Raw genomic sequence first — 18,647 nt, 5'->3', positions numbered from 1 at the left:
AACTTTTCGCCTGCACTGTAGAAAAGAAATCCCAAAGATAAGAAATCTTTCTGAGTCTAAGTAATTTTAAGTACTTAAAAGTTATTTACTAAAATTTGGTGTGCTGTCCTAGCATTGCCACTGGCATTGATGTCCTTAAGAGGATGGTGAGGCATGGTACATAGGCATTTTCAGGGTCCTTTGCTACATTCTTATGATGTTTCCTAGTGGGAACACAGTAAAAAATGCATGGATAAAATGGGGAAATACAATGCTTCTTTTCCATAATGATACATAAAATACTGCCTTCGTGTGCAAATAGGCACTTACAGCCATGGCCTAGAATGCCAGAGAGCTGTGCCTTGTAACTTGTTTACAGGGAGTCACTCAGTAACACTGCAGCAGCTTGTAATTATTTAAAGAAAAAAACTTGATTATATTACTTTTATCCATCTTTTATGTTTAAATAATACCCTTGAGTATGTAGTCCCTTTTTTCTTCCCAGTGCTTGAAGCATTCCGAGTATTTTTAGCTCCAGCCACCATTGGTGTTACCTCAATGATTTTGTACATGAGACCTCTGTTGTCACTGCTCAGCGGTTAACAAGGCACAAGATTTTTGTCCATGTCAGCTCAGAGTTTCTGGCCTCAGGCTGGAGCTATAACACTGGCCAAGGAAGTTTCACAGTAGACATCAGGGACAAGCTTGCAACAGGTTTGTCTTTTTCTCTCTCAGACAGAAATCTCCAACACTAGCTGAGGAGTGCTTGTGTTCTCCACCCTCCTCACATGTGGCCTGTGGTGTGACACACCCATCAACTTCGCCACACTCTTCAGAAACTGTCTGTACTGACTGCCCCTCCATTATTTCATATACCTTGAATTAAGCACACAGACACATACACACACACGCACACAAGTGATTATCATGCCTGAGGAGCATTGCAGGAAATCAGGTACTAGATTGGTGAAATTCAGCCAAGTGTCCACAACTTGTCCTCAGAACCAGAGGCTCCCAGCCATGTGTAGTTTACCGGCTCCTTTTTTTTCCTTTTTTTGTTGTCATTAGTGCCTTCTGGCACTTGTGTAAAAAAATATTATTTTCACCCTTATGCTTAAATTCTTGCAGGAAATGCCTCCCTGAGGAAGAACTTTCAGTTTAGAGAATGGCACCCAGCTCTCATATAGCACTTAACAAGTGAGCCCTTCAACGCTGGCATGCCAAAACCAGCATCGTGCTGCTAAGCCCAGTTCACTGGATTTACCAAGGGAGAGAGGCCAAGTCAGGAAGAACTTTACATGCACTCAAACACACACAGTTTGTGCCATATTATTGTACCATATTATATACTGGATATGGTAAAAAACACCTTAATTAAGGCCTTTCTTTAGTACTTAGAATACCTATAAAAAGGGAAGAATTGGTTCATCTGCTATTTTGGGTCTGTTGTGCCAGCTTTAACGATTTGTTTCATAAATATATGTTCATCCATGCATTCAGTATTGTTTAAGTATAGTTTAAAGGAAAAAATCTTTCAAGTGACTCACAGCCATAAAGATGAATATCCATTTAGTTTGTTTAGTGACAGGGATGTTAACCCCAGGACCCCCTTCCTCCAAGCTCTTTGTTTCAACATTATGTTTGAAGGCTTTTTCATTTAGAATATAAGTTCCTGTAGAAATTAACTGTAACATCTTGCATATTATAATAAGAAAAGTATGGATTTTTCTCAGCCTTGCTTCTACTTTGAGACAATAACAACATAAAGTTTCAATTTAAGCTGTAGTCTGAGAAGGGCCCAGATATCCCACTACTTGGAAGGCTATTAGGTGTTTTGTAACATGGGGCCTCCAACATATTGTTGGATATTTTAAAGGATAAAATTTGTTCTGCTCACCATTTCAGGAGCTACACCAACATAATATGACATCTAAGAAGCAGCTGAATAGCTGCTAGTATTTCAGAAGTCATAATGAAACTGTAACAAGTCATTCAGACACTGCTATACCTAATATCTTGCACTGGCCAACTATTTTCTAATCATTAATTGAAATTTGCTGCCAGAGGTAATAGTTCCCAGATGTGTAACTGATTCCCAGGAATCAGATACAGACAAAAGTAACTCTGTGTTAAAAAAATCACTTTGGCCATTATTTTATAGCTAATATATTGATTATATATTTTATATATATTCGCTCTATCTAAAATTATATATCTGTCTAATTCTTACCAATAAGTTAATGAATTAGAAAGAGAAGTGGAGGTGTATCCCTCTCTAGGATAGTACAAATGTTACATCAACAATAACACATACAAGGAATCACTTCTACTTTCATGGTTATAACCTTCACAAACTTTCCTGAGAACTTTAAAAACAAATAAATTTAAATATAGGAGAAATGTTAATCTAGTACTTACTCTTTCCCTACCTGTCACATACTAAGCAGAATAAGGATTTTTTGTAACATCTGCAGTTAAATAGTTTATTTTTTGTATTTCTTTTGTGAATGAGCTCATTCTTAGAAAAGCAGCTTTTTCTTTCAAGCCTGCAGCATGAAGGAACATATTATGCAAGCATGCAATGAAATGTCTTTATCATCTAAGGCTATTCATGTTGAACAAATAAAATATTTCAGTTGTCTTCAGTGAAAACTCAGCTGACCCTTTGCTAGCATAGCATCTATTATGCAGCTCCCAATTATGTTTCTGTAGACTTGATTAGGCTTTTTATTTCAAATAATAGTGATAAAAAACTTAGCTTTCACATGTGAAATTCTTCATTAATCAACTCTATTTTTTAATAATTCATTTGCTACTTATATAAGCATTTACAGGCTAAATAGCAATGTTTTGGTTGATGGTGTTATTTCACCCTTTGTGGAGAACCGTTCCCCTGAGTCATGCAGTATTAATTCTGATATGCGTGAATGCAACAATATAAAAAATGATGTAACAAGAAAAATAATTAGTACTTTATGCCCCATTTGAATTGTCTTGGTGTAAAAATTTAACCAGGGAATGAAAAAAAAAAAATCATTAATGAGGCAATTATAATAAGTAACAGTGAGCCAAAGTCACTGTTTTTATTCATGTATCAGTTTCCATTACTCAAGCAGTACTAGAAAAAAGACATTTACGATTGTAAATTAATTAATTAAAACATATATAAAGCTATTTGTAATAGAGAAAAATATATATAGTTAGAGAAGATTGAAAAAAATAAATGATATGTATACTAGGATACATAAGAAGAAATTGATGGAAGTGAAGATGAGTGTCCAGTACAGTATAATAGATGTGACTAATCTGTAGACATAAGAGACTGGAAAAAAACATTCACTGTAATATTTAAGAAATTTTAAAGAAAGCCTTTGAAAGCAACTAGATGGCAGTAGTCTGTCAAATCATCTTTGGGTGTAAAACAAATGTACTTAAGAAGGGGTGTGAATATATTAGCAGGAAGAAAAACAAAATACATATTTACATTGAATTAGGAGCCAGTTATTAACTAAACCAAGACCCATGGTCAGAAAAATATAATCCTTGCACAATAGAAAAAGAGGTGGTCTTGATGAGAAGATATTGGATGTTTTAGGTGGAGAAATGATGCCTTAAGTTCTAACTTTCATACTTTTCAGATTCTGTGCTCCCTAGGCCTGTAGCTCTGAGCTTCATATTAAGTGTTAGTAGGGTACTCTTCACAGGGCAGGTAGATAAAACAATCCTTTTCGAGCTTGAGACCAAGGACAACTGTTACAAGCTTCTGGCCAGAAGGTAAGGTTACAAATAACCTAAAACTGTAATTGGACAATTAACTCCAATGTGAAAATGGACCAAAACTTATAAAACTGTGAGACCTGTTGACGAGTTGTCTATTTTGTGACCATTTTAGGTCCATCTTGGGTGCAGCCCTGGCCTAGCTCTTGTACTGCCCAAGGTGTATCCATCAAGGTCTTGGCTCTGTCTAGTCCCTGTTCCAGGTCAGCCTCTCAAGGCATCAGTTTGATTATGAATATTCCCAAGAAGAACTAAATGATCAAAAATGCAGAATTAATATTCAGGTTAACCTATAAATGGTTACTTCCAGGCATGCTAAGAAATGTAGAAAATTAAATCTAAAATGGCAAATATTCCTGCTCCTCTACCCTCCTCCCTTCATTATATCCTCTACATTATTTTTATCAAGTAGCAAATGTTAGCAAATGGATAAGTCTTAATATTTTCTCACTGGGAACTCTGATCTCTGAAAGGTGGAGGGACACCACCAGCCAGCAGGTTGAGGGAAGTAATTCTGCATCTTTGCTCTGCTCTGGTGAGACTTCATATGGATTGCTGCATCTAGTTCTGTTGTGCCCAGTGCAGGAAAGACATGGATCTGCCTGTTATTGTGAGTCCAGAGCAGGGCCACAGAAACAGTCAGAGGGCTGGATCATCTCCTGTGAGAAAAGACTGAGAGAGCTGGGGTTGCTTAACCTGGAGAAGAGAAAACTCTGGGGCGACATTATAGCAGCCTTCCAGTATTTAAATGGGGCTTATAGGAATGACGGAGATAGGCTTTTTAGCAGGGCCTTCAGGAACAGGGCAAAGGGTAATGCTTTTAAACTAAAGAAAGACTAATAATGAAAAAATGTTTTACAATGAGGGTGCTGAAGCACTGGCAGAGGTTGCTCAGAGAGACTGTAAATGCCCCATCCTGGAAACCTTCAAAGTCAGTTCAGATGGGGCTCTGAGCAACCAGATTGAATTGAAGATATTCCATGTCATTGAAGAAAACTGGTTCTAGATGACCTTTAAAGGTCCGTTCCATTCCAAACCATTCTATGATTTTATGACAGAGTGCCTGGAAAGTGAGTAGTAACCTTTATTCCAGTCCAAGCAACGGTTCTTAATACTCTACCTATGACTGGTATTATAGACATGGGTATAATAATTTTAATAGCCAAAATCCTCCAATTAATTTTTTTATTGACTGCACTGTCTTCTATGTGAAAATTTTTAGTGGATAATATTTTAACTTTCTTATTTTAGTGGTGGGTTTTTTTGTCTTTTATTTTTACTTAATTTTCTTCTCTATCTTGTCAGGGATACTTTTATTATATCTGAATATTAGCTGTAGCTAATAGTTGTATCTTTAAGCAGAAACATGAATTAAGCATTGTCTTATTTCAAAGTTGGTTATATTTTTTTGTGATCTGCCACATTTGAGTTTGCAGGTGAAAAAAATTACATGCTACAGCCTGGATCACAAAGTTTTCATGCAATCACATTGTCTCACATTACATTTTTTTTGCAAATGAAAGTGGTTTTGCACAATGAGTACTCTCTGAGTGATTTCAGCTGAGGAAAAATAGGTATCATGTTGATACAACTCCACTGAATCATGCAGTCTCAATGATTTGAGACATTTGAAGGTGCAACTGGGAGACTGCATTTAAATTTACTTGAAGTACAGTCCAATGTAGCCTTCAGGCTGATGAATATGGACAGTATATAGGCCACAAGACACAATAAATTTGCATTGTTTAACTGCCTTCTGAATACTTACTATATATAATTCATTCATAACTGAGTTGCAAAAGATCTTTTTATATTCAAATATTAAGAGCAATTATATAAAAACACAACAAGCAGGAGATTATGTTGACATCCACTTCATTGTGCCACTGTCTTAACACTACTTTAAATATCGTCTGATTGAAATTTTATTTACACTAGCAATTACTCTTTCATTCCAGCATGATTTTGTATTGCTGATACATTTTCATATTGTATTGAAATTACTTTTTTAGAAGCTGTATGAATAGATGCAGCCACCTCCACTAGACTGGAAGGGAAATGATTACAATTAGCTTCACATTTGCACTACTCCAAAAACTGTGCATTTCTAAAATTCATGGGGGGCTATATGTGGCAGGAGGATTGAAGCAATGACTGCTCATGTATGTTCTACTGCCTTGTATATGTTCTCAATAGAAAACAATCAATATATTTGGGCTTTTGGGAAACATGAAGCGGCCAAGAATAACACAGGCAGGGAAAGGTGAGAAGAGCTCCTTTCCTTCACCTCCTCTGCCCCCCAGTAGCTGGCTCAACCAGGACAATTATAATCTCAAGTAAGTCAGCAGAGCTCAGGTCTATGCTAATACGTGACCAAACAGCTTAACCATGAGGCTGAGCTGTGTTCCAGGGTAAATTTCTCTCCTGTGGAAAATGCTGCTTTTCAATTAAGAGGCTTTAGTGTTCATTGGAGCAAGAACTAGAGCCTGCACATGAATCAACCTTTTGTTTCTTCCCTCTCCTTTCTCTTTGTCCCAGTGACTATTTCATTACTTTCTGCTAGGGTAATTAATTGAATACCCTCAGCTGGAGAAATTCAGAGCAAGAGAGATATATCCCTGACTATCTGGTAACATTGCAATTAGGGCGCTCTGCTGAGATGGAAAATACTTTCATCAAAATGCAATCAGATATAGAAGAGACATTAACTGAGTCCCAGCTGAGCACCCTGTCAGCACTGCAGCTGTGCTCTATGGCAGGAGTGGACACTTTGTGGGTTTTTTTGCAAAGGTTTCAGATTGCTTTGAGCTCATCTGCAAGGTCCTACCCTGGAGGTCTAATGTCTGTATCCCACTGTCCCTGGGATGCATCACAGAAAAAGGGCAGCTTTATTGTAGGCATTTCTGTCATCCTGAGCAGCAGAAATGTAGGCATTTCAGTGCTTTGCTGGGTGTTGCGATGCTATAAATTCTGGTGACTTCATCCGGTGTGTGGCAATGCACTTTGCTGAGCTAGAGGAGGAGCTGCAGCAATATTCTCTCACAGCACACAGCAGTGTGCTGGGCATCATCTCCTCCCATACAGAGCTGAAACTCAATGCTCCCTCTGACATTCCAAGATTTACCACACAGCACAGCACTGTAGACAGCCATTTCCTATTTCATTTAACAAGTTACTGAGCTGTGTGGCCAAGTTCAATGGGTAATCTTACACTTTGGGTTACCATTAGATTTGCCATTACTTGGCTGTTTTGGGGAAAACTGTTAATTCTGTGTCTCAATAGGACACCAGGCAGAGATGCATATGAGACATGTGTAATTCAGAAAAAATTATGCTGCCAGAAAATTCAAAACAACTCCTGTTCAATCTATAACAAACAGACTTATCAAGTATCTTATTATATATTTAAAGGCAAAAGAAAGAAAAATTAGGTCAGAAGCTATGATACCTAGCCAGAACAATCTGCAGAATCGCTGTAAAATGCGTATGTGAAAAGCACAAGTGAATCATGGCCTGAGGAGCAGAAACTGATTAAGCTTTTATAAGTCTGTTTAGTGCACTGGTCACCTGATAGTTTGTAGATCCTCCATTTCCCTTGATGTTTAGCAGTTTTGTACTTTAAAAAATCTGAATAAAATACAATAAACTTTTCTGGAAAGGACCAGCCCAAAATATTGCTTTTTCAGCTTCTCCCTGAAGGACTCTTTCCACGTCAGTGTGCTTTCATGCTTGTCAGTACATGACTGTCTGAAGGGCTCCTGCAGTGCTGAAAGTGACAAACATAAGTCTCCATAACTAAACCTCACTGCTGGTCAGAATATATCATTCTTTTTCCTGTCTATCATTTTTGTGCCCTATGCCTTAGAAAGTCTTTGAAAGCCACACTTCAGCTCTCTGCACAAAGAGGCTTCCAAGAAGTTTCTTGTGAATTTACATCATTCAAATTAAATGGGAATGAGCCTACACATAACCACTGAGATTATACACCAATAAATTATAATTTTCCATAGATTTTTTCCAGATATTTTTCTACAGATATTGTCAACCAGACTTAGACAGAATCTGGCTATATAATGGAGCCCTGTATTGACATAAGAGGTAAATAAGAAGCAGATTGGTCAGCTGTGAGGCTTTTATAATTTGGCTTTTATACCTTTTTCTTGGAGGCTATAAAACCCACCACCAAAGTAAATATGTTCAATGTTATCAGAAACCTGTTATGACTGCTGAAAGCTTTTCATTTCTCTACTTTGGTCCTCTTTTCTTTAAGTTCTATTTATTTATTATTTCTTTCCCATAAACTTAAAGACAGAAGACCAAAGCCTTCTTCAGGAGAACTTGCTATATTTTTAATTTAATTTAGTCTAATATTATTGGCTTAGAGATGATAGCTTTTTTTTTTTTGTTGTTTTTTACAGAGAACAATTGCTCCAAACTTTTCTGAGCCTAAATTGCCCACAGAATCCTGTCCTGGATAGGTGAGTAATTGCATAACCCTGTGTTTCATAAAATATCAAATTTTAGACTGTGATGAAGAACACTAAATACTATTTGAAGATCAAGAAAATGAAGGTAGAATCGAAGGCAAAAACACTGCTTTGAACATTATTCAAACCCTAGGTACCTACCAGACAAGATCACAAAGAAAATTGATCACAAAGAAGATAATCACTTAGATAATCACTAAATGTCATTAGGTAGGTGTTACATATTTGCATTTTAACTACGTTAAATATCTATAAATGCATGAATTTGCCATCACATTTTGGGTTTAAAAATTTAATGTATTAGTACTCTTTGAAAGATGTAAATCCCAAACTTTGTTAATGGGATAAACAACATGTGTAGGCTTATGCTGCTGCATACACTACTGAGCACTTACATATGACAAAATTTAAAATAAGAATAATTTTAGAGGTTTTTTTCTTTCTGTAAGGTTCTAGAAATCATAATCTCTTTTGTCTTCACCTTCCTCAAAACTGTATCCCTAAACATGAACATACCAAGAATTAATACACACTAGGACTGACAATTTGAATAGTTAATATTAGTGCAGTTGAAAGAGCATTAATATAGTAGTTAATAGCCTTTAAGGAAAAGTACTAGATCATTAATCTCTTCAATAGTTTAATCTACTCTACACTTATCAATAGCTAGGAATAATTGTCTCATGTTAACAGGTCTTACTGAAAGCCATGTTTTTGAATGAGGAAATATTTCCTACCCGTTCAATTCTTAATCATTGCTTTCAAGCATTTCATTAATATTTTAATTTCCTATGTTTTAGAGGTGTTTCAAAATCAACATGAACACATTTAAATACAAAGTAGTCCCAAGACAGTTTCAGATGCTTAATGCATGTGTCAGTTTGATAAAGAAACCAGAAGTGTTTCAAAATGCTGACTTAATCCTTAGTCAGACCAATGTTATATGCATTATATTATTCTAGTAAACCATCTTTTACAACATGTGTCTTATTCACAGAGAAGATCTAATTTTCTATGATTTTCGTTTTTCAGGAAGAACAATTTATGCTTAAAAAAACCTCAGGACTAAGAACATGCAAGTTAAAAAAGGGGAAAAATATTTCTGTGAAAGTGGATTTCTGATACCATCTGCTTCTGAGATGCTTTGAGACTAGAGGAATTAAATGCTGGCAATCAAAATCTATCCTTCAAGTGACTACATCAACACTACGAATAAAGCAGTCATGAAGCAACAGACAGAAGGAAGTGCAGGCCCTAAAGAAAGAGGTAATGAAACCTTCTGTGGCATTGCACTTGTATAACTGAACCACAGACCTGGTCTATATTTCTAAATAGAGGTAAAAAGTAATATCTGATCATTATAAAAGAAAAATATTTCTAGTGTGGTATTATAGCTCCATGTGTCTCTTGTGAGAGAGATTTGTGACCACACTAGGAACTGGTTTATGATTGCCTTCCTTTAGGATGGCTACTTAAAGTTGCTAATTACTTTCAGGAAATCCGTTTATGACAGATTTTTTGTTAAGAAGCACCAAACACAATTCTACAACAGAAATTAAACATTAACAGTAGAATCCTTTTTAATACCTGCTCATACTGAGAAAAAAGCAAATTGACAGTGTTTTCAGTCAGAAAAAATATTTTATGTCCATGGCTCTAAAGTACTTATCAGAAAATCCCTCTGACATATGACATACAGGACAAGAAAAAGCCCTATTCTACAGTCCAGTCTAGCTTGAAAATTATGATTCTCTGGGCAAGCAATTGTGCAGTTATACCTGAGACATAGCAGGCCATTGTGTAGGCTTCCTGTCCAGAACCATACAAAATAGGTTGGAGATCACTCCTGCCATCCTTCCATCCAGTGGCCTTTTGTATCTCACATACCTTAACACAGAATTCTGTTGAACAGCTGAGGACATTCTTACTAATTATAGAAAGGGGAAAAAGTCCATTTTTATGTAAGTCCTAACTGTGAGCCTCAGAACACATTAGTATATAAAATCCTAGGCATTATTTACAAATCACATGCAATGAAATAGAGTTGGTAGTCAGACCACTTTGGAATATTTGCAATATTTGTGATTGTTTTGCTGCAGTGGCTTTGGTTTTCTTTTTCCCTGACATTGAACAATAAGCTTTGGAAAAAAATTCTTTTAGTGTTGGAAAAATACCCAATTTTATTATTTACTTACCATTTCTGCAGACCTGAATTCCCAGGGGACACCATGAAAGATTATTTCCATTAACTCAGACACACAGTGGCAAAATGTAATTTTTAATGTCATATTTAAAATTATACTAATATACTAAAAAAACCCAATAGAATTACTGTGATGGAGACAGCTTTCTATATCTGTGTGGTCTTTTTTCAATTCTTTAATGTGCCATTGCTAGATCTACTGATATACATTTGAATACTTCTGGAGGAACACTATATGTTAGCTCAGTTTCAAAGGTTTTCCTGAATAGATGCATTCCCTGCCCTCTGCTGTGGAAACATTATTAAATTGAGTAAGATATAAATTATCTTGTGTGTTTTTATAAAAATGTCATCCTAATCTACCTAAAGAAAAACACTAGTCCCATTATTTCAGAGGAATACTTTGTGCTAGAATACCAGGAAATAGGTAAAATACACTTATAACAAAGGGGAAATACAAAACACAGAAAACAATAAAGAAGTTAAATGCTAAATAAGGCATATAGAAGACAAATGGAGATTAAACTAGTTTGGTTGATTCCTGATGTGCCATCCTGAAAACTGAAAGAAATAGGATAATGAAGAGAGACCTGTGGTAATCTCAGAGGTAATTTCTTGAAAAGAGGTAAATATCTGAAAAAAGAAATTTCTTAAAAAATGCAGCATGAATAAATTGATACATAAAAAATAGATATGTCAATCACTACCTGTCAGAAGAGAACAGGGTTTAAGAATACAATTCCTTAACAGACAACACCAAAGAAAGCCAAGGGAGTACACAAGAGAGAGGCTACTTGCAAACCAGAATATCTATCTGGGAAATCACAAAATTAGAAAGTAGCAATGAAAGGCACATCAAAATGCTGTCTAAGCCATTTCTCCATCAAAATATATGAGCTACTAAATCAAAATTGTTCCTGAGAGATAGGTTTTAATCTCCTCTCAAAAGTGTCCCAGAACCCTAAGGTCTGAGAAGAGCTGTCTCGAAAAATAGACAAAACTCCTACACCATTTACAACACAGTATCCCAATCAATTGCAAAAGCTATCACCAGAGTTAAGGCTTAAATCTGAGAAGGACTAAAGAAACATAGCAATGTGTTTTTCAAAATAACATTTTGTAGTATAATTTATTTTCATTTTTTCTTTAATTCTTTATATTAATCATTTAGATTAAGTAGTAATTTAATCCTTTAGAAAAAATAAGTTGCAAGTACATACTTTATTTTCTTAGAAGCAGAACAGCCGAAATAATGTTTCTAATAAAGATATTAGCAAACATGTTTTTATTTTTTGTTTATATAGTTTTACAATTTATTTTGAAAAATATTTTGACACACTGGCCTTTCACTCAAAGATGATTATCTTTATAAGACCATTTAAATGTTGCTATTTTATTGAGCATGTTATAGACATGCCAGACACTCCTTTTCTATTTTTGCAATGTTATTTATCCATGTTAAGGCGGTTTTATTATCAAAAACGGGTATTTGTATATCATGATCATTATCTGAAGATTATATTTTTACATTTATTTACAGTCTGTCAAGATACTTTCCAATACTAAACCTGTATTTTGATATAAAAATGGCAATTTCACATAATAAGCAAACTAGATTATTTGATATTACAGCATATCCCTTGAACTATTTAAATTGTGGGTTCAGCTCAACAGTGTGCTTTCTGTCCTGTGAAAGATCTCCTGTTGTGAGATTTACCATATCACTTTTTTTCTAAACAAATCTACAAATCTGAAGATGCCACAGTTTGAGTATTACTTGATCAAAGCACAAGGAAAAATAAGGGTTATTATTGTTTTCCATAGAAACAAAGTATTTTCTCAATTTAATCAAAATGTCTGCCCATTTTCTCTAGAAATAAATTCTAAGTCTCAAACAAACAAAACAAAATATTTTTCAAGTCAAAATCTCTCAGATATCTGACTCAAACACTGAGCTTAAATTTTGTTGCTTATTTCTTATTTTAATCTTACATACCAGTGTTTTAAAAAAAACAAAAGGACAAATCCAAATATGGATTACTTGTAGGAAGATGCCTTGCAGATGCAATTGTTTGCAGTTTGCTGAGGCCAATCTGCTTTATCATTACAGGAATTTTATAACAGAACATATTCTTGTTAAACAAATACTGGAACATTTGGTTGCTTGCCTTTAAAAGTAGGCACCAAACAGCCAATTCCTTGCCCCTATCTTCAAATCATGAATCTGTGGAGAAATTTAGAACTTTCTTGACTTCAATGGAGGACAGGCTAAGAAGGAATGTTTGGGATTTATACAAGTAAAGAACTTCACAGAATGCAAAAACTAGATTATGGCTTTTGAAAATGAAAAAATCAAGTGTAAATAAAGCATAATAAGAAGCAATTTATGAGGAAAGGACAGAGATATAATAAATAAAAACAGCTGGGTGACAAGCTAGAAGACTAATGAAGAAAACCCAGAAACTGAAAGAAGCAATAGATAAAAATACTGGAAATTCACAATAAAATGATTAGGCACTACAGATGAAAATGTGAGTGTAACTTCGGGAAAGCTGAAAAAAACCCCATAATCATCTGATGTACACATTTCAAAATCTTTGCTGGCGGAGGGTGTCCTGTAATTTTGAGATCTATATTTATTAATATAATTGACATAGCAAAGCCTAGGGGAAGAGCTGCCCTGCTGATGTGCAGGTTGCTTGTTGATGCCTTGCAGTTGTTTCTCTCAGCATGTGACACAGGGAAACAGACTCTGCAAAGTGCTCCTAACACAGAAGTTCAGCAGAAAACCCTGCACTCCAGCTTCTTTTTTTTTTTCCACCCTTTTTTTGTTTTTATTCTTCCAATATGCAGACATTAATGTTACAAAATGCCTCCTTCATCATTTCACTGCTGAGCCAAGTAATAAAGTTTCACTTTTCTGCTGATTGGATCAATGCTACAGATCAGCTGTGGAGAAAACAGGCTGCATGGAAGGAGAAGGAATCAGTCTCTGTGGTGTCTGAAGCTTTTTCCCTTGCTCTGTTAGTGCAACATTAACGTTAGGATGAGAACACTGAAGGCCCAAAGGACAACATAGAGACTATGGGAAGGATAAATCCTCCCCATAGATCCTCCTTCCAGGGCACAGAGCATCTGGACAGTTGCTGTGCTAGTCTTTATTAAGAGAGGCTGTATGTTTCTTAGGCTCTGAATACCCATGAGGGTTTACTGATTACAGAACATTTTCTGATACTCAATAGTATACTTAGAGTGACATAGCAATTAATAAAAAACACAACTGAGTATATGGATTCAGTTGGGCATGGGAAGCCATGGTTTTCAAATCACTTGCTGACTTGAAAGTCCAGCTGTGATATGCAGCTATAGAATACTATAGCCATTTGAAAGCTATTTGAACACATGGAACATGAAAAGTAAATGCTGATGAGCTATTTAACTCATCAATACATTTTATTATCCTTTATACTGACAGCCATCATCAGGATTGCTATGGTATGTCTTTCAGAATAGTAAATACTCTTTTATATGCTATGTGGGTCAGAAAGAGCCCCATAAATAAAAAGCTTGTACTTGACACAGAAGGGTGGTTAAGCATTGCAGTATCTCTTTTGCAGTCTGAGATAAAATTATACAGTTTTATTGGGGAAATAATTGAATTTGGTAGATAGAATCATCTCCAGTTTCAAAATTATTTACTCTCAATTTTCTGAAACAATTAATTACTGTAGGAAATAAAAAGAAACTTGACCAAATTGCCTTATCTTTCAGATAGTCATAGGAAGCAAAACACAGTGATGTCTGGAATGCTCAAGTCTAACTACATATACAAAGTAAAAAAAAGAATGTTTTGAGTGGGTATTTTAAGTACATTTTGGTGATTGGTTTAATTAGAGATGATTATTTAAACAACCTGAGACAGCTAGCTGAAAATAGTAGCATACTTACTGATTTCTCATGGAAATCTTGGCATCTGAGTCAGACAGACAATAGCCATGGATGATGATGAGGTATAACAAAGAAAACCTTTATCTTCTTTCCCCACCCTTCTTTCCTCACTCTAGTATGTAGGCTGGTTTCAGTGAATGATCTCTGTTCACTCCACTGCAGTGAGAGGTGAATCTAGTATGCATGAATAACAGAAGATATTGAATGCTCCTCAGAATAGTGCTGCCTTTACTTTTACATTGATGGATAATGATCACACTGAGAGCTGAGAGCAACATCATTTTAGTATTAGCTAAGTAACAAAAAGTTGTTATTCTTTACTTAATGGTATGATGTTCCTGTAAATTTCTAAGGACATGAGAATGAAAGTATAGTAGGTAATCATTGAGTTTATGACTGCATTTGAAATATTAGTGACAAGTCCTTGATTTCTACAAAAACCTGTTAAAATGTTCCCTCAAAGTATTTTTGGAAAAAGGTGGGAGTAGTTACACTTTGCCATTATTTCAAATGTATTGTTCAGTACATACAATTTTCATCTTATATCTATGGAACAAGAGTGGAATATTATATAAACTGCTATTTTATTTAGCTATTTTTTCATTTGCTGAAAGAGATATGCTTTCAATTTTTAAGGCTAAATTGGAAAATCAAAATATTTTCCTTCATATATTAACCTTCTATTTATTTTCACTATTAATAATGTATCTATTATACATATTTTATTTTGGAATCATAGTTTAAAATTGATGTACTATAATTTATAAGAATGCAGAAAGTACTTTGGTGAATTTTCACTGAAAGAGATAAGGCTGGTAATAATAATCAGATTTTTTGAAAGGCATTGTTAAGGCAGAAGTTTCAGTTCTCTTTATATAATTCAAAGTTTTCCACAGCTTTGTTTTGAAAAGTTTTCCACAGTTTTCTACAACTTTGTTTTGAACAGTTGTGAACTTTCATTCTGAACTTTCAAACTTCAAGCTGGACACCTTCCAGCAACATAGATAACACTGAGGTTTTCCATAGACTGATTTTGGCTGTAATGGAGTTCTTTTTGTTCATGGCAGCCTGTATGGTGTTGTGTTTTTGAATTTGTGACTGAAGCAGAGTTGATAACAAACCAAGTTTTGGGCTATTGATGAGCAGTGCTTGCACATCACCAAGGCCTTTTCTCTCCTGCTCTGTCTCCCTCAAAGGTTATAGGCTGGCAGTAGACACGGACAGGAGAACTGACCCACGCTGGCCAAAGGGATGTGTGCTATCCATATGACATTGCACTCATCTATAAAACAAAAGGAGAGGAGTGGAGATCATTTGTGATAATGGCTTTCATTTTCTCAAGTAAACCTTCCTTGTGCTGGGTTTTTCCCAAATTACCTGGACATCTGCCTCCCAAAGACAAGAAAAATTGTTAATTTGCTTTGTTTGTGCACACATTTTAGTTCACTATTAAGCTGCCTTAATCTTGACCCAAGAATTTTTTTTGCCCTTCCAAAACTTTACCCTAGTCGCTGGGAGGGGAGCAAGTAGGGACTTGGGGATTTATGACCAGTGTCAGTGTCACAAATACCATTAGATAACATAGGAAAGTGGAAAAACAAGGTTGCCCATTTGGTCAGTTGGATTTTCCAAGAAGTGAGATCAATTGAGGGTGCCAGAAAAAGTTAATAAGGCTGTATTTGGGCTATATATACAAAAAAGGGCCTTTTTTTCTGTTTGTGTCTGATGTTAGTGATTAGTATTAGGTAAGCATGGTGGAGGTTGGGGAGCAGGGTGGGTGTGTTGGTACCTTAGGCAAGCCAAGGGTTGATGATGAGACAATGGAAGAGAACAGCCACTGTTTTTGAAGCTTGTGAGTCCCTCAAGATCAACATTATCAACAACAGAAAATACTGCAAGGAAGAGGCAACAGATGATGGTCTGGGCTATGCTCACTGCTAAAAGAACTAGTTCCCACCTTCTTTAGAAGAGGTGAAACAAGCACTGTCTACAGAAGTAGTTACTTACTTAAATTTAGTTTTTCCTATTTATGAAATTTATTTTTTCTTTAATTCCTCTCCCTTAATACTGAGAAATTATTTATCAGAAGAAAGCTATGCAAATGTACTAGTGTTACCAAGTAGATTTTGTTTGCAGGCTTATGTTTTTAAGGCTAAATTGTAGGCTTGTGTTTTGGTCTTCTTTTTATTATAACTATCCTGCTTTGCAGAGATGCATATTGAAAACAGAGGGAAGGAAATATAATGATGAAAAAAGTAAGCCATTACCCAAAGCTTAAACAAAGAAAATGCTCTAAACCATGAAAAATTCAAGAGTACCATTTCTCTGATTTAGGCAAACTGAGACTTGAATAAGCCTTGCAAAAAGCGCAGACAAATAAATGTCTGAACCAAACTATGGAGTGCTCCCTCCAGTCAGTCTCATTTTTAAAATGGGGAAAGTCCTGAAAGCTTGGGTTTCATCCATACAAGTTTTGATTATACTATATTTTTTCCAAAGTATTTTAATCTTATGAATTCATGTAATTTTAGATGTATTTTTTTAAGCAAGTGAAATTTGCAATATTCAAAAAGGGCAATGATTGATATTTCCAGCAAGATGTTAGGGAGGAACTCGGGGAACAGAAAGAAAATATTCCAATGTTATAGGTATGTAGACAGTGTCTTGCAAGGATGATATGCATTGAATTTACTAGATTTCAATTAAACCTTTGTGGATATTATTTCAGGTTTTTCTTTTTTACTCCATTCCCTCGGTGATGCATTTTACAGTAAGCAGACATGCATACTCACAGTGCATTTGAATAAACTTTTAGCGTGCCTTCCAAAATGCATACTCTCCTGTATTTTTCAGGTAGTATGCATCATTTTTAGTTTTTATGAAGTCTAGGATAACTATTAGTAGATCCAAATGTGGCTTGGCATTCAATAAATTTAAATCTTATGAAAATTCAAGCCTGCACTATAGTGAATGTCATTTCTGTATGCAGAGAACATTCTTGACCAGATACATAGCAAAGATCTAGTTTGTCAAATTTAGCTGCTTCATGCATGGATCATAGGTGGTTGGCTCTGGCAGACTCATAAGAATCCAATTTAAGGTGGATGTTATTTAATTAATTAATTACAATAAATTATATTTTCCCATGCAGTTCAAGCCTGGATGTATCTAAAACCATCATGGCCATATTGGACACATATGAGCTCTTTCTTTATAGTTAGAAAGCTCTTAACAAAGAGTCCAACATAGTGTATGTTGCCTTTCCTTATCAGAAAGATAAAGGAATCCTCTTGCTCATCGGCATCCAGCAAGAGACCAATGGTCCCCTAGAAGGACCTACTTAATTCCTGCATATAGTGCTTTATGCTTGTCTTTAGTCCTTACTGAATTTTAACTTAATGAATTAAATCTGTTTCTCTGGTCTGTCAAGAATGCTGTGAATTCTAATCCTATCCTCCGAAGTGCTTTCAAACCTTTGCATCAGATTTTATACTGAAACACTTTATTCCATGAAGAAAAGCATTATTGAAGATATTTACCACTATCTTGTCCCCTACAGACCACTGCAAAACTCCCCTAATGTGGCCGATGGTAAGTTAAGAATCAGGAAAGTCATTGTCAAAAATTAGTGATTAGTCGTAATAAATTCCATGGTCATTTGATTCTATGTCACCTTGTTATTCTTTTCAGTCAAATTCTCATTTTTCAAAACTGATACAGCAATTTTGCTTATAGCAACTATTTAATCCAAGCAACTTCACAGAAAATAATACTTTCAAGTAATTTTTCCATCAGAATGTTTTTTTTCTGGAAATTGCAACTGGATATGTTAATTATTTCACTGTCTTTAAGATTTAAAGTGACCCAAACTATCAGACTTGTGTCTTAAGGACGTACTGTATTCTTTGTTTGACTACATGAATTTTCACTGGTTTGAGACAGAGATACAGTGCAAATTTTTTTCCAGGTACTTGAAACTATAACCTACTGCATTGCTCTCATAGAAGCAACCTTCACTGACACATCTACCTGTTACTTGGCAACCTTGACACATTAGGTATTAGCTGCCATTGATGTCACTTTCTCACCTTAAAAAAAAAAAAAAAAAAAAAAAAAGAAGAAGAAAAGAAAAGGACTGGAGCTTTAAACAAAAAAACCAAAGCTGAGGTTTGTCTTTCCAAAACAGTGAAACATTTTCTGTTTTGACAGCTGATTCTGTCAAAACCTATATTGCTAACAGTTATTCAAAACAG

The 18,647-nt window shown here is 35.3% G+C and overlaps 1 long non-coding RNA gene across 1 annotated transcript in view; it reads left to right on the top strand.

Moving 5' to 3' along the window:
• Positions 1 to 18,647, top strand: part of LOC146767601 (uncharacterized) — a 57,580-nt gene that overhangs the window by 16,551 nt on the left and 22,382 nt on the right. Inside the window, exons 2-3 of the long non-coding RNA XR_014954794.1 lie at positions 8,175 to 8,234; positions 9,276 to 18,647. The exon at positions 9,276 to 18,647 is cut by the window's right edge and continues 22,382 nt beyond it. This is a non-coding gene — a long non-coding RNA (uncharacterized LOC146767601). The remainder of the gene's footprint in view (positions 1 to 8,174; positions 8,235 to 9,275) is intronic.

The sequence above is a fragment of the Lonchura striata genome, chromosome 4 (genome assembly GCF_050655825.1).
Source record: "Lonchura striata isolate lonStrDom1 chromosome 4, ASM5065582v1, whole genome shotgun sequence".
Classification (NCBI taxonomy): domain Eukaryota; kingdom Metazoa; phylum Chordata; class Aves; order Passeriformes; family Estrildidae; genus Lonchura; species Lonchura striata.
The sequence above is the reverse complement of the archived record's forward strand: the minus strand, read 5'-3'. Positions and strand labels throughout refer to the sequence as shown.